We start from the raw sequence: 17,790 nt of genomic DNA on the forward strand, positions 1-17,790 counted from the left end.
ATTATCTACCGTGCTATTCCACTAACTACAGACTTCTGCGATAAGGGAATGAAATTTTAAGGGTGATAGATAGCTAGTGAAACGAGAAAGGCTATGCGTTTCGGAACAACATAAGTGAAGACATTACACTTAAATCCTTGTGCTAAGGACATGTTTTTTTCATAAGCTATTGAGCTCACTTTTCCTCTGTTCCTCATGTAATAAACTTTCACAAACCACTCTTTCACAATTCTTTCGCAATTCATGTGTGCACAACATGTTAGTGAGGTTCAAATGGCTCTGAGCACTGTGGGACTTAACATCTGAGGTCATCAGTCTCCTAAAACTTAGAACTACTTAAACCTAACTAACCTAAGGACATCATACACATCCATGCCCGAGGCAGGATTCGAACTGCGACCGTAGCGGTCGCGCAGTTCCAGACTGAAGCGCCTAGAACCGCTCGGCCACACCGGTCGGCATGTTAGTGAGGTGACAATTTGTAAAATCCGCTGTGTTTTAACATGGCAACAGCAGAAGTGTGTAGGTTTCACTAAAATTAGCTACTCATGACACTTCTCTGAAAGCTACAAATGGTTAACAAGCCAGGTGACAAGAAGTGCCACTTTTGTTGCACTTTCGGTGCAATTCTTTTTGTGTACTAACCGCCAGCCGCGGTGGTCTAGCGGTTCTAGGCGCGCAGTCCGGAACCGCGCGGCTGCTACGGTCGCAGGTTCGAATCCTGCCTCGGGCATGGATGTGTGTGATGTCCTTAGGTTAGTTAGGTTTAAGTAGTTCTAAGTTCTAGGGGACTGATGACCACAGATGTTAAGTCCCATAGTGCTCAGAGCCATTTGTATACTAACCAAAGCAGAGGTGTCACATTCTTTTGACAGGTCACCACGGAAGCGTGAACGTGGAGCGGCTCTGCTTATTATTTACAAATAATATGACTGCAGACTTTATTTTGGATCGACCTTTCCCCTCCAGCACTCGGCATTTCCCCTACAGTGCCTGCCTGCCACTCCCACCACCACCCGCTGCTCTCACCACAAGCGCACAGCCGACTGTGCATCTACGGGCCAGGTATTCTGTGCGCAGTCTACCCGCAGGGCATTCTCGCTGTTTCTGCCACTACACTGCTGGAGGCAGCGAGGAAGGCACTCCTTTTTCCACCTTATAAAGCGACAGTCACGGCCGTCAACAGTGCAGAATTGCGCAATCACTTTGCACTGAAGCTCCCACCGGCACACACAGCAGCAGCTGCCCGTTGAGGAAGTAAGAACCACACTTATCGGGCTACGATAAGCTGATGCGGCAACTGTGTAGAGTGACGTCACAGCAGCGAGACTGACACATTTTGGGGATGTACAGCTGAGAGAGCTACAGCTTGTCAGGAATGCCAGTGACTACCTGAAAATGATGTATCAGGCGCTTTGACACGAAGCTACAGTTTACTAACTCGGATCTTGGATTCTGCACACCTGCAGCAGTTTCGTCAGTTTAGCCTACGGTTCAGTGCTATCACAGAACGACATTAGTTGCGTTGTTCGAGACGTTATACCATGTTCGTGAGAATAAATTACCTGATCAAAAGTACCCAGACACCTATAAGGACATTAATACATGGTGTGTCCGTCCTTCCCCTTTGTAACAGCTTCACCTCTCCTAGCGACACTTTCAGTTAGGTGTCTGAATGTGTGTGGAGGAATAGTAGCCCATTCTGACTCAAGAGCCGAAGCCAGAGAAGGTAGTGACCTGGAGCGAAGTGGAATCCATCCCAGAGGTTCTCTGCTGGATTCAGATTGGGACTCTGGACAGGCCACTCCATTTGAGAAATGTTATCCGGCCGTGGTGACCGAGCGGTTCTAGGCGCTTCAGTCCGGAACCGCGCTGCTGCTACGGTCGCAGGTTCGAATTCTGCCTCGGACATGGATGTGTGTGATGTCCCAAGTTTAGTTAGGTTTCAGTAGTTCTAAATTCTAGAGGACTGATGCTCTCAGATGTTAAGTCCCATAGTGCTCAGAGCTATTTGAACCATTTGAGGAATGTTATTATCCCCAAACCGTTGCCTGCTGACGCTGCTTTCTGACTGGGTGCACTGTCATGCTCGTACAAACAATCAGTGTCTCCTAAACGTTCCTCTACTGTACGCAGAAAAATGCTGTAGAATGAGTTGATATGCTTCCACATTTACCATTTTGTTAAGCACAATAAGGAGACCACACTTTAACCACCACACCGCTACACCACCTCCTCAGTGCTTCACTGTTGACACCACATATGACAATACGTCACTCCTTCCCTCTCCTGCCCCTTCCCTCATGTTCATTGCTCTATTATTCTACTTTTCACAAACGAGTAGTAGCTGTATTTCTTTTCTCCATTATACTGTTATTATTTCCACTATTTGTGTCATGCCTATCAATCCATCGGATTACGACAGGGTATAGTGTGACTCGTTACTCCACTCGTTTCCAGTCATCAACTGTCCAGTGACGTTTAGCATTGACTACAGAAATGTGTGTGTTATGAAAACCTGCTCTACCACTCTGACCCTTCTTTTTAGATCCCTGCGCAAAGTAACTGCTAGTAGCACTTTAAAAGTCATGAGTGATTTCTTCCGCTCCTTTTTTTTTTTTTTTTTTTTTTTTTTACTGAGTTTCGATTCCCCCCCGAAGGGTGCGGGCTGGCAGCAGCTTAGTACGCCGCTCTTCAGCCTACAGACTTTGTTTTAAAGGGATGAAGATAATAAAGAATAAAAACAGCCGATAAAAACAGTGACTTAAATTGTAAAATGGCGGAAAATTGTGGAAGTTAAAACATAAAACAGAGGGTTAGCGACGCTAGTAAAATACACAGCAGAGACGTAAAATGCACGGCAGACACGTAAAATAGTAGACAGACAATTAAAAAAACGCGGCGACAGTCTGGTTTCTGTTCGCAAGAGATATAAAAATCACACCCAGCGGCAGTATGATTTCCGTTTACAACACTTCGGGAAAGACGCACAACAGTTAACAGTCACTTGAAACACTGCACTAAAACACTGCAAGGGCAGATGGAGGGGAGGGGGGGGGGGGGGGCACCTGGACAGATGAGGGGATTTCTTGCGCTCATTTCATGCGGTTTTTACAACCAGTCTCCCGCAATGCTCCACGATCCCTCCCCGTCGGCACATGAGGTGTGCCTGCCCTTTGTGTAGTTGCTGTTGTTCCTTCACGTTTCCACTTTATAATCACATAGCCAATAATCGACTTGGGGAGCTTTAGAAGGCTTGGAACGTCCCTGGTGCATTTGTTACTCAGGTGACATCCACTGACTAGTCCGCATTCGAAGTCACAGAGCTCTCCCGCTGTTATTGCTGCTCTACATAATACCCCCCGCATCCTTTTATACTGGTGGCCCCTCCTCACGTGACATCTAGTGGTCAGTTCTGCATTACATTTTTTTTTTTTTGGTCATCAGTCTACTGACTGGTTTGATGCAGCCCGCCACGAATTCCTTTCCTGTGCTAACCTCTTCATCTTAGAGTAGCACTTGCAACCTACGCCCTCAATTATTTGCTTGACGTATTCCAATCTGTGTCTTCCTCTACAGTTTTTGCCCTCTACAGCTCCCTCTAGCACCATGGAAGTCATTCCCTCATGTCTTAGCAAATGTCCTATCATCCTGTCCCTTCTCCTTATCAGTGTTTTCCACATATTCCTTTCCTTTCCGATTCTGCGTAGAACCTCCTCATTCCTTACCTTATCAGTCCACCTAATTTTCAACATTCGTCTATAGCACCACATCTCAAATGCTTCGATTCTCTTCTGTTCCGGTTTTCCCACAGTCCATGTTTCACTACCATACAATGCTGTACTCCAGACGTACATCCTCAGAAATTTCTTCCTCAAATTAAGGCCGGTATTTGATATTAGTAGACTTCTCTTGGCCAGAAATGACTTTTTTGCCATTACATACTGGTCTCCAATTACTTTTAATCATTATTAACTGTGGCCAAGTTGGCAAACTTTACGAATCATGACTGTGTAGAATAATTATCTGCATTTTTCTGATGCCAGTCACATTTATTTCTTTTGTGTTTAATATGCTCAAACACGTTTCAAGCATGTTTTGCTCATCATCACGTGTTTACATAACAAAGTATATCAAATGCAAAACCATCGCATGCGTATCTGGCTGCACATTGAGACTGGACCCCTCCACCATCCTCCCCCAATATAAGTCCCTCATCCGCCCTATCCTCTGCTACGCCCACCCTGCCCGGCTCTCCACCCCTCCTACCTTTTACAAATCACTCCAAACCCTCGAACGCTGTGCTCTCCGCCTCGCCTATCGCCTATCTCCCCTCCTCCACATGGATCCTGTACGACCTAGTTCCGTTCTCACACCTCCTCCTTTTCCTCGAACGGATATCGATCCTCTACACCTCCCATAAACTTGATCCCCCTCACCCGCTTGTCTCTCGCATCCTCTGCCGCCCCCGTCCGCTGCCGCGCCTGTATTCCCACGTCCCACCTGCTCTCCACCTCTCCACTCTCCTTACCCTCTCCCAAGGTGGTTTCTTCCAGCTCCCCCTCCCTGATGATGCCCTCATCCCCTCCGTCTACCCCTCCTATCAACTTTGATCCTCCCCTTCCGCTTCCTGTGTTTTTTCCTTAGGGCATCCCTTCTCTCCCTCCTCCCCCCAGGCTTCCCCTACCCCCCCGCCCATACCTTCTTTCCTCCCTCCATATCCTCTGCCACTGACATCTCCACTCTCCCCTCTCCCTCCTCCCCTACCTTTTTCCCCTTTTGGCACGTCCCGGGACTAGCACAAGTCACGTAAACATTAGCGCGCCGGAAGATCATCGCCATCGGTTTTGTGTGTGTGCTGTCGTGTTTGTGCTTCAGTGTCTTTCGCCGCCCACGCTCCATCGTTCACGTGTGTCGTCTTAATCATCAGTGTTCGTGTACAGTGCTAGCAGTTTCTTTGTTTTTCTTCGCGTGTGAACGGCTTCGTGTTTTTTCGTTACTGTGTCTACTGTGTTTTGTCCACCGTTATGTTATGTTCATTCTGTGTCTCCATTATTTTTCTCTTGTACTGCCTGTGGCTGAAGAGCGGCGTACTGTTGCCGCTGCCAGCCCACCTTGTGTAAGGTGTCAAATGACAATAAAGAAAAAAAAATCGCATGCGTACAGACTGTCGTACATACCTGTCGCCGTGTTTTTTTTTTAATTTATTCGTTGTTTACAAGTACTGATATGCCCAAAACCTTGCTATGTGTTTTAACCAGCATCGCCCTTTGTTTTTTATATTTCCTTCGCAAATTTTCACCATGTTCGTTTTAAGCAGTCACCGTTTTATCACCTGTTTTTATTGTTATATCGAAATACAATAAAGGAAAAAAAACTCACGCGTTACTATAAATATGACGTACTTCATATTCGATGTGACTATCAAGAAGAAATTCTGTTTGCCTTCTAACATAATTTCGTCCCTACAAACATCGTTAGTTCATGAGAAAGCAGCATCCAGAAAATTACGCGTCCCCCTCCCCACTCGCCTGTAAACTTTGTCTCTTCTGACATTTATCAAAGGCGTATATCTAGCCTGAATTTTTTCTTTAAATCGAGGAGAGAGCCAGTATACACAGTATTTATCTCGTGCACCATTTCTTCGTTCTTTACAAGTACCGATATGCCCAAAACCTTATTGATTTCTTTGCCACAGTAAAATTGAGACCTTCAGGGCCTCCCTTTCATCTGACGAGGCATTCTTTATACTTTACGTTACATTCGCTGCGGTACACACGTTAAAAGAATTCTTATATATAATATGGAATTCAACGCTTGCAAACATGGCTAAGTATGATACAAATAATGGGAACAGTAATAGTACATTGGAGAAAAGAAATACAGTTACTATACGTTTGTGAAAAGTAGAATAATAAAGATAAATTAAAAGTTGGTAGATTTAAGCTGCCGCTCGGGATTAGCCAAGCGGTCTGGGGCGCTGCAGTCATGGACTGTGCGGCTGGTCCCGGCGGAGGTTCGAGTCCTCCCTCGGGCATGGGTGTGTATGTGTGTTTGTCCTTAGGATAATTTAGGTTAACTAGTGTGTAAGCTTAGGGACTGATGACCTAGGCAGTTAAGTCCCATAAGATTTAAAAATAAAATAAAAAGATATAAGCTGTAAACAGCGGCAGCAATGGACGTGGGGAAGGGGTAGGACACGGAGGGAGAAAGAGGAATGTGACAAGTAATGAAGAGAGGGACGCGACTCACTGGGAAACGAAAAGAGAGACAACAGTGACAGTAGGAAGATGGCACTATTTTCTTCACTGTTTGAACGAGAGAAATGGTCATGTGTGTTAAGTTTTTAGGAGAAAGTGTTTCAGGTTTGTCTCAAATTACCTACGCACCCCTGCTTCGCACGGGAAGGACTAAATATCCCCAGTTATCAGTTTTAATATTCACATCAGTGATCCAGTACTTCCCTATATGATACATCTACAATTCGTGTGTCAAAAGACGCCTTTTCGACAGCATCTATTGAATGCAGCTGCAGAAACTCGTCCAAGTTAATGACATGCACCCAATGGCCACAATGTTTAAAACACGGTAGATGTGGCCGTGTGTGGCGAAGGGCACTATTCGCTCCAAAGTCATATTCCCCCCCCCCCCTCCCCCCACTGTGCCACTCACGGATCGCGCGAGGGAAAAAAGACTGTCTGAACGCCTCAGTAAGAGCTCTAATTTCCCTTATCTTTGAATGGTGATCATTAGGCCGTTTGAAAGTTTGTGATAATAATATATGCTCTGCATTTTTGGCGAAGATCGAATTTTGGAATTTAGTGAGGAGCCCCTTCCGTTTAGCGCGTAGTTCAAAAATGGTTCAAATGGCTCTGAGCATTATGGGACTTAACTTCTGAGGTCATCAGTCTCCTAGAACTTAGAACTACTTAAACCCAACCAACCTAAGGACATCACACACATCCATGCCCGAGGCAGGATTCGAACCTGCGACAGTAGCGGTCGCGCGGTTCCAGACTGAAGCGCCTAGAACCGCTCGGCCACTCCGACCGGCTAGCGCGTAGTCTATCTGCAAGTGTCTCCCACTTCAAAGTTTCTAAGAGATTTGTAACGCTCTCGCGATGGCTAAATGTACCAGTCAGGAATACCGCCGCTCTTCTTTGGACCTCTCAATCTCTTGAATCAGACCCAAATGGTAAGGGCCCCATACAGACGAACAATACTCTAAGGCTGGACGAACTAAAGTATTGTAAGCAATTTCCTTAGTTGTATGACTGCATCGCTTCAGAATTCTACCAATACACCGCAATCTAGAGTTCGCCTTACCCGTTACTTGTGTAATATGATCATTTCATTTGAGATCATTTCGAACAGTCACACCCAGATACTTGACGGATGTTACCGCTTCCAAAGACTGGGCATTTATCTTGTACTCGTACATTAATGGGGATTTTGCTGTGTTATACACAGTAGTTTTATTTTCTGCAAATCCTCACTGATATGTTCACAACTTTATCGTGTGATACTACGTTTCTGTAGACTACAGCATCATAGGCAAATAATCTAATGCCACTGTCAGTACCATCAACCAGATCGTTTATGTACGAGTAAATCGTAAAAAGCAGCGGACCTATTACGCTGCCCTGAGGCACACCTGATGTTGCGCTTGTTTCCGTTGAAGTCTCCCCATTCAGGACGACATACTGCTCTCTGTCAGTTAGAAAACTTTCTATCTAACTGCATATGTCATGGGATAGACCGTAAGCGCGCTCTTTTTGGAGCAAGCGACGGAAGAAAGTCGAATGGCTTTCGAAAGTCGCGGAATATGGCATCAATCTGGGAGCCGGTATCTAGAGCCTGTCGTATATCATGCACAAAGAGGGCCAACTGTGTCTCGCATGACCACTGTTTCCTTAAACCGTGCTGGTTTCTGCAGATGAGCTTCTCAGAGTCTAGAAAGGTCATTGTGTCTGAACACAAAATATGTTCCAGGATTCTACATCAAATCGATGTCAGTGAAATTCGCCGTTAATTATGTGCATCCGATTTTCCGCCCTTTTTATAGATTGCTATGACATGGGCCTTCATCCAGTCCCGTTGGAATTTTCCGCTGTTCCAATAATCTCTGATAGATGATGGATAACAATGGTGCTATATTTGTAGCATAGTCAACATAAATTCTTACGGGGATACCGCCTGGGCCAGATACGTTTTTTGATACGTTGTTTGAGAAAAGTCGCGAATATTCTACTTTTTTCGTGCACAGAGAAACTTCGATACGTAGCGTTATAACTACGGACTACTCGCCGAATAAAAAAGTAGCAGTCGCGTGGTTCCGGACTGAAGCACCTAGAACCGCTCGGCCACCGCGGCAGGCAGAGCTGCTAAGGCCCCGTAAAGTAACAGTAATGCACGAACTTAAACAAGGTGATCTCATGCACAGGGTTACGTTTCGCGAATGGGTTCTATTTACACAGGTACATTAATTCCCAAAACTGTCGACATGGGGCGCCGATAGACCTATTCTGCTTAATGAGTAACCGCTTCACGATCAGAAAATGGGGGTGTGGTGCGCAGTAAGTAGTGACAGAATAATAGGCCCAAAATATATTTTTTAATGACACAGTTAACAGTCACAGGCATATGCAAAACATTTTGCAACCGTCTTTTAATGAGTCAATTGAAAAATAATGACGCTTCGCGTTTTTTCAACAGGATTCGGCAAGGACTCGTGCAGCGAACATTTCTTTGCACGCACTTAACGATGACAGAACCATTAATTCAGTTTCTCAAAGATAATTATATCGCGTGATGAAAAATTTCTTCAGTAGATGTCAGGAACGCGTGGAAAACACTGGCTGGCAGTTCCAGCATCTCCTTGCATGACATGGGTGAGTACAAAATTTATTTGGATGTATTTTACATTTAGTTCTGCGGTAGCAGACAGGCGACACGGCATCTGATTCACCAAGCAATGGAGGGCTCGTTGGTTGCCAACTACTATACAGTTTGTGCTGTCATCGGATGAATGGAACACCCTTAAAAATGGTTCAAATCGCTCAGAGCACTATGGGACTTAACATCTGAGGTCATCAGTCCCATAGACTTACAAGGGAACCTCCCCATCGCAACCCCCTCAGATTTAGTTGTAAGTTGGCACAGTGGATAGGCCTTGAAAAACTGAACACAGAACAATCGAGAAAACAGGAAGAGCTGAGTGGAACTATGAAAAAAAAGCAAAATATACTAACTGAGTAATGCCGGCACGGTAGCTCAGCGTGTTCGGTCAGAGGGCTAGCTGCCCTCTGTAATAAAAAACTGAGTTAATCGATCAACAACGAACTTAAACGGATGTCTTACGACGTCCGCCCCGAGCAGATGCAACGAACAAAAGCGAACAAAATGAGATTTAAAAAAAAGAAGCGCCGTGGTCCCGTGGTTAGCGTAAGCAGCTGCGAACCGAGAGGTCCTTGGTTCAAGTATTCCCTCGAGTGAAACGTTTACTTTCTTTATTTTCGCAAAGTTATGATCTATCCGTTTGTTCATTGACGTCTCTGTTAACTGTAATAAGTTTAGTGTCTGTGTTTTGCGACCGCACCGCAAAACCGTCTTCGGGTTCCACCTCGTTCCACGACTTCTTTGCAATATTTAATTATGCTTTTTTCCTCCATCCTTTAAATTTCTTAAATTTATTTGTTACTTCACTCCATAATCTATATTTTCGTCTTTTAATTGGTTTGGACAGTAACCTGTATTGGAGCATTCCCTTCATGTAACCCAAAGAAATACCATCAGATTGAAGTCGCAGTATTTCCTCTTCGTGTTCTTCGTATGGATCGTCAACAATCTCATCATGTGGTGCATACAGCCCCGCAGCAATCAGCAAGGTATCGTCATCACCACACGTACTGTTTATCAACAAATGTAGTAAAGAATCATACAAATGTTCGACAATCGTTCGATCCCTTAAGGAACTTCCCGATTCCTTACAGTTCGGAAAATATTCATTGACCTCGTTATTGAAGTCGCGAGCTATATTTGCTGGATTCATATTGCCCACGGAATACATCTCACGTATTTAATGCACTCTCGTCCAAAGTAGCGAAAAGTCAATTACCAGCCAGGGAGTCTCGTTAGCAGAAATACTCTTTCTTCCATGCGCTGTAGTCGACTGACATCGTGTGTTTCGATTTTTGTTTAGGTGTAGCGTCCCCATACTACGGCGCAGTTATCTCGCATCGGAAGGACGGACCGACAGCTGCTCACGCTAACCACGGGACCATGGCGCTCGTGTACTTATTCTGTCCTTGATGTTGCCTATGTTGCGCATGGACTACTCAGTTTGTATATTTCGCTTATTTTTTCATAGTTCCACACAACTTCTTCCTGTTTTCTCGATTGATCTGTGTTCAGTTTTTCAAGGCCTATCCACTGTGCCAACTTATAATTAAATCTGAGGGGGGTGTGATGGGGAGTTTCCCTTGTTAGAACTACTTAAACCTAACTAACCGAAGGACATCACACACATCCATTGCCGAGGCAGGATTCGAGCCTGCGACCGTAGCAGTCGCGCGGTTCCGGACTGAAGCGCCTAAAAACCGGAACATCCTTATTTCGACCAAAATGCCGCTCGTGTAAAACGTCGCTTGTTAGGAATCAAATATGTCGACGTGGAGAACTGACAGAACGACAGTATGGGTAGCAGTGTACTTTTGTCTGCCGTAGTTCAGTACAGAAGAGAGCTAGGGCAGGAGCTCCCCGCGTGCGCTTCACGGGGCAACGCTAGTAGCTTCCTTCGCTAACAGGTAGCTCGTGTTTGCTGACCGCCCCACGCATGCAACAGGTGGCGCGCCACAACCTGCAGCTGTTGCCTTGGCAACGCGTTCTGTGCCAGGCATCGCGAGCTGCGTGAACACGCGCCGCGTGCGTGCGCCTTGCGCCACGGCTGAGCGCCTCCAGGCAGCCAAAACGCGGCCGCGTGCACCAGAGCCAGAGCCCCGGAAATTGCCTCACGTGGAACCCGCATAAACGCTGCTATCGCGGCCGGCGCGCGCAATGCCGCACACGCTTCGCGCAGTAACTGGCTCGAATCTGCGTCAGCACACAATTGGAACAAACGCAAAACGCCAGCGCCGACTTCTTTTTGTGCTTTGGAATGTGCGCCAAAAGGATCCAATTTATAAACTCAAAACGTGTATGGTCTGCTTACAAACGATCCTGCTTAAACTTAGACGTTCGTGCTTAAGGGGGGTAGGACGTCAAACGGGCCGACTTGGAGCAGGAGAGGCTTCACAGCACATTTTAATTTCCACTGTCTATACTTTTACAAATTAATTCATAAAACTTTGTCAGGATGACCAGGAAGCATTCAGAATTTACACTCACAGCAGTGGAAGTTCGAAAACATAACAAAATAAATACTTTTTACATGTGAAATTTCATCATTTTTTTCACTTACTAATGGCAACATTTGTTGCTATAGGTACACTTTTCTTCATAAGTAAGAGAGATTCATCGATGAATTTTGCACAGCATACAAGCCATACTCAAAGGTGTACGAAACTCTGGAATTTTACAAATCTCTTAAAAACTGTGGTAAAAATTGAGGTAATTAACTAGAAAATTTGTGTTTTTCTAAACATGAAGTTTAAAATATAACAGCTCATTCGTTTTTTCATAAATTAAATAAATTCTAGAGTCTCATACACCGGTAAGTATGGTTTGTATGCTGTGCAAAATTCATCGAAGAATCTCTCTTCCAACTTATGAAGGAAAGTGTACCTATAGCAACAAATGCAGCCATTAGTAAGTCAAAGGATGATGAAATTTTACATGTAAAAAAAAATTATTTTGTTATGTTTTCGATCTTCCACTGCAATGAGTGTGAATCCTGAATCTTTCCTGGTGATGCTGAAAAAGTTTTATGAATGTGTTTGTAAAAGTATAGACAGTGGAAATTAAAATGTCCTGTGATGCCTCTCCTGCTCCAAGTCGGCCCGTTTGACGTCCTACCCCCCTTAAAGAAGGCAAAAAAAAAAAATTCCTATGTGGATGAAGTAGGCGAAGAACGAACAATAATTAGTAGGACAGGAGCCGTTATACAGAAGTACAGCCTTTGATACAGATAACTCGTTGGTATACCAAGCCAACGGTGTGAAGTGAACCGTATTACACGACAGTAGCACATGTAACATTTAATTAGGGTCGGTTTAATGAAATTTCTACATCTTCTGAAACTTACTGACGCTGCTCTTTATACACGCCAAGACAAAGAAGACATCGATATCATATGAGTGTCCCGAGAAGAAAGCTGCGGCAAATCGAACACAGAAGTAATTCAGCGCTATAGGGTATAAGGCTGTCCACTGTACTGTGGACGACAAACAGAGTTTATGAATTTCTGTACACCGTTGTCCGTCCCCGTTAGCTGAGTAGTCAGCGCCACAAAATGTCAGCACTAAGGGGCCCGGATTCGATTCCCGGCTGGGTCGTAGATTTTCTCCGCTCAGGGGCTGGATGTTGTGTTGTCCTAATCATCATTTTATTCCCATCGACGCGGAAGTCGCCGAAGTGGCGACAAATCGAAAGACTTGCACTCGGCGAACCGTCTACCCGACGGGATGCCCCAGTCACACGACATTTATTTATTTGTACACCGTTACAATAAGATGGCTGGGTTCCATATAATCGGGCAATGGAAAATGTAGATTCTGTGAGTGTTTTAATTGTGTAATCATCGCTAGGAAGACTTTTTAAACCAGGAATGAGCCGATTCGTGCAGTACCAGACACATGCCATTACAGCAGGACGGAGAACAACCGAAACGAATAAAGACATCGGCTTTAGGAGTGACTCCAAAGCGAGTGGACTTACACATCATAGTGCACGCGTACAGAGAATTCTACTACTATTACGGAATCATACTATTAATTTCGAAAATTCTGTAACTATGACCGTATTATCGCAATACTAAAGGTCATAATAAACACAGTTAAAAAAAGATTCACTTGCGCCTTGTAAGAAGCACATGGCTAGACCTTCAGTTAAATTTTTAATTACATTATTGACGTCCCTCTCTTTCAGATATGAACAAACTGCGCAGAAAAATGTGTCTCCTTCCATCACGCTGAAGGAACAGGTAAATACTGGATAACGCGAGATGGACTTCAGCCGTGTATTTCCTTCAGTAAACAAATAGGTACAGGTAATATACATTATCTCCGACAGGGAAAAGTAAACAACAGGAACTGAAGATTACCAGAGAAGTGCTCGGATGCAAAATGGTGCGAGGCAGCGATGGAGTCTTTCTTTGCTGCTCAACTTATACATCGAAGTGACAACGAAGAAAATGAACAGACGATTCAGAAACTGGATTAAAATGCAGGGTCAAGGCATATCAATTGCAAGATTTTCTGTTAACATTACTATTCGCAGTGAAATTGAGGAAGCATTAGGGGGTCAGTTGAATACAAGGGAAACAAACATTAAAGTGTCAAGTAGCAACAAAAAGTGATTTTCGACAACCTTAAAATTAATATTGGGGATTACGCCGCAGCCAAAGTGAACGAATTATATTACCTTGAAAGCAAAGTGAATGGTGAAGAGTGAAATAAGGAGTACACCAGAAGCAGACTACCACGGACAAAGAGTTCATCTATTGCCAAAAGAAGAGAGGTAGTATCAAACACAGGGCTTAATCAGAGGAAAATATTTATGATAATGAAAGTTTAGGGCGTAGTATTGTATGGGAATCAGTGTGGCAAAACGAAAAATAATGGAGTAGAAGCTTCTGAGATGGTTTGTCGTGGGACTCATAAAAATTTAGTGGATTAATGAGATTATAAATGACATTCTCTGCAGAACCGTTGACGAAAGGATTGTGTGGGGAACAATAAAGAGAGGAACGGACAAAATGATAGGACGGCGAAAAACCGTTGTAATAGAGGCCGTCGTAATGGGCAAAAATTGTATGGGAAGACAGAGATTGTAACATATAGAGGAAATAATTGTAGACGCTGAAAGTGCTGCTCTGAAATGAAGCGATGCTCACAGGAAAGAAAAATGTGGCGGGACCCACCAAAAGAGTCGGACGACAGAAAAAAGAAGAATATATTCGCACTTGGCGAACAATGCTTCACCATAAGTTACTGACCTTCCACCGTTCCAGATAAGTTCACATATCGGTACAGCAAACGTGTTTCGTTGTATTTTGCATAAGGGACATCACGTGGTCTGGGAAACAACTGATAACGCTAGGCAGACTTAAGCTATGTATTTCCTTCCGCATCTGCCTCAGTATGTCCGGACAAGTATCTGTCTTCAAAACCTAGACACTAGTATTAAAAAAAAAAAAAAAAAACATATACTGAGTTAAAATACCATCAGCAGTATTATGTTGACGCGTCAGCACTGGAAACACTTTTGCATAATAGCACATATTACGAAACCATACGAAACGCTGCAGTCAGCTTTTTTATGAGTGCTAAAGAATCTGGAAGTGGTCGACACGCACATCTGAAGCACACAAAACGCCCTACAGCAGCCACTGTTCGAGGGTACTGAATGAGCGACGTGGTGAAGATATTGGTCACCCATTCAGGTTCGAATCCACGTCCTGCCACCATCCCAGTTAAGATTGCCTCTAAGAAGTACACGACCGATTCCCTCGAGTCCTTGCCCATTCCAAGGTTGTAGTCGCTCTCCATTGACTGTGTTTTCGACGGAGCGTCCAGTCCCAGTCTTTCCTTATTCAGAATGTGCAGTAACCATATCCAGTTGAAACTCTAGTGGATAGATCGAGAACTAAAAAAAAAAGAGAGATAGCACGAATGCGATATTTTCCCTTTCGGTGCAGTGTCAAAGAAAAAAATGAAACTAAGAAGTCTACTGATGAGCATTAAGAATGATACGTGTTGACCAGACAGACGTTTCTCAGCAATGTTCATTTAGTGATTTCTACAGGAAAACCAGGAGTAGCTTATAAATCCGTACATATCCATCGTGTGAAGTTTGTGAGCCGTAGACTACATGAAGAGTGCTTCTGGCGAAATTAGTCATTCGTAACTGGCATTTTATGAGGTGTTAATACAATGCACAATAAAATTTACTGTAGTCATTCGCTTAACAATGATTTCAAGGGTATGGGTGAATGAAAGTAATTTTGAACTTTATATAATATAATATCAGTTTGGGGAAGTTACTACCGAACTTTCTGGTAAGTATTACGGTTCAACGGTGTCAAAAGGAATTCGGAGAAATCTAATCTCCTTTAGTGGTTCACTGACAAGAAAGCAGAAACGTCTACAAACAGCTAAGTAGTGACTGTTGTGCCCCAAGCGAATGAGACGGTACCTTTACTGTTCATGCTGTACACAAATAACTTATCGTTTATTATTAGCTGTAATATCAGGTTGTCCCAGGTGATGCCGTTATCAGTGCGAAATTCAATCCAGTGAGAACTGGAGTAATATCCAGTTGCATCTCGACAAACTATCACCCTGATGTCAAGGCCAGAAACTTGTTCTCAATACAGGAAAATACGTTATGTACTTAACGAAACGTAAAAGCATGGTGTCCTTTAAGTATAAGATTAATGAGTCACAAGTACAATCGGGCGTGCCATGCAAATATTTGGGAGCACCAGTTTGTGGAGGCATGAAATAGAGTGACCATACAATCTCACAAGGGAACCTCCCCATCGCACCCCCTTCAGATTTGGTTATAAGTTGGCACAGTGGATAGGTCTTGAAAAACGGAACACAGATCAATCGAGAAAACAGGAAGAAATTGTGTGGAACTATGAAAAAAATAAGCAAAATATACAAACTGCGTAGTCCATGTGCAACATCAGCCACATCAAGGAGGATATAAGCTCAGGACCGCCGTGGTCCCGTGGTTAGCGTGAGCAGCTGCAGAACAAGAGGTCGTTGGTTCAAGCCTTCCTCAAGTGAAGAGTTTACTTTTTTTATTTTCGCAAAGTTATGATCTGTCCGTTCGTTCATTGACGTCTCTGTTCACTGTAATAAGTTTAGTGTCTATGTTTTGCGACCGCACCGCAAAACCGTGCGATTAGTAGACGAAAGGACGTGCCTCTCCAATGGGAACTGAAAACATTTGATCGCAAGGTGATAGGTCAACCGATTCCTCCACAGGAAAACATGTCTGATATATTCTATACGACACTGGTGATGGCATGTGCGTCACATGACAGGAATATGTTGTCGACCCACCTAACTTATACACTTGGCCAATTGGTAAAAAGATTCTTCTACCGTGCCCGATTTAGGTTTTCTTGTGGAAGTGATAATCACTCCCAAAAAAGTGATGAAAACATAACGGACGGACAGATAATAATTGTCCGAAAATAAAAAATTTCACTCGAGGGAAGACTTGAACTAAGGACCTCGCGTTCCGCAGCTGCTGACGCTAACCACGGGACCACGGCGCTCCTGAGCTCTGACGGTCCTTGATGTTGCCTATCTTACACATGGACTACTCAATTTGTATATTTTGCTTATTTTTTTCATAGTTCCACACAACTTCTTCCCGTCTTCTCGATTGATCTGTGTTCCGTTTTTCAAGGCCTATCCACTGTGCCAACTTATAACTAAATCTGAGAGGGGTGCGATGGGGAGGTTCCCTTGTCAGCCGGCCGCTGTGACCGAGCGGTTCTAGTCCAGAACCGCGCTGTTGCTGCGGTCGCAGGTTCGAATCCTGCCTCGGGCATGGATGTGTGTGAGGTCCTTAGGTTAGTTAAGTTTAAGTAGTTCTAAGTCTAGGGGACTGATGACCTCAGATGTTAAGTCCCATAGTGCTTTGAGCCATACAATCTCATCTCTATTTAGGTAAACCAAATGGTCGGTTAATTTTCATTGGTAGAGCACTTTTAAGCAGCAGTTTGTATGCTACAGATGAGGTTGCATACAAAACTCTTGTCCATCCCATGGGACCCATATCAAGCCAACTTCACGGGTAACACGGACAGTATACAAAGAACGGAGCTCTAAATGGCCAAATGCTCGCTTGAGTGCCGAGAGAGTGCAATTGAAATGTCGAAAAGTCTTACTCTCAAGGGGAGACGTAGAATTCGCGTAACGACCCGCTTAGAAATCTTCAAGAAACGTCTTCAAGGCCAGGAACCACAAAAATTCTTCAGCTCCCTATGAGCTCAAACAGTTAGGTATACAGCAGGCACATAGTAATAAGTGCAGTCTTCTTGCCGTGCTCCATACTTGAACCCTCACATAGTAATTAATGAAGTACCCAATGCCACACGGTTCACAGCGTATAGTCTTGGAATGTCTGGTCGGGTACTTGTTTCCCGTGCTTGTACTCTGAGGGGCCGGCAATGGGCAGAGCTAAGAGTTAGGGAGCAGAGCAGACAAGATCAGATGGGATCTGGCGGCCAGCAGCCTAGGCTCACCTTGTCATCGAGGTCGTAGTGTACAGGCGCTGCGCTGTCGTAGTACCGGCGACTACATTCCTCACGGTCGCGACTGTCGAGGACTTGAAACCGCTCCGATTAGTCCCAAGCCCGGTGGCTCGCTGGTGCGTGCTGCTGGCTGTCCGCTGGCGGAATGGGCGCCCAGTGGCTGCGCGCACGCGAGGCGGCTGGCCCAGCCGGAATGCCCGTCACGTGACCGTCTGGGGCGGCGGGGTGGGGGCAGGCGGCCGTTCCACTCGTCTCGACGCCGCACACCCACTCTGGCACGTGGTCCCTTCCGTCCCGTTTCTCAGAAGTGACTCTGACCGACAAGGGCAGGGTACAAAGAAAAAAAAAATGTGCGTTTG

The 17,790-nt window shown here is 44.7% G+C and overlaps 1 protein-coding gene across 1 annotated transcript in view; it reads right to left on the reverse strand.

The window, feature by feature from the left end:
• Positions 1 to 17,589, reverse strand: part of LOC124568236 (putative phospholipase B-like lamina ancestor) — a 163,052-nt gene extending 145,463 nt beyond the window's left edge. Inside the window, exon 1 of the mRNA XM_047131056.1 lies at positions 17,423 to 17,589. The gene's annotated coding sequence lies outside the window, so the exon portion shown is untranslated. The remainder of the gene's footprint in view (positions 1 to 17,422) is intronic.
• Between the last annotated feature and the right edge of the window lie 201 nt (positions 17,590 to 17,790).

The sequence above is a fragment of the Schistocerca americana genome, chromosome 1 (genome assembly GCF_021461395.2).
Source record: "Schistocerca americana isolate TAMUIC-IGC-003095 chromosome 1, iqSchAmer2.1, whole genome shotgun sequence".
In the NCBI taxonomy this organism is placed as follows: Eukaryota; Metazoa; Arthropoda; class Insecta; order Orthoptera; family Acrididae; genus Schistocerca; species Schistocerca americana.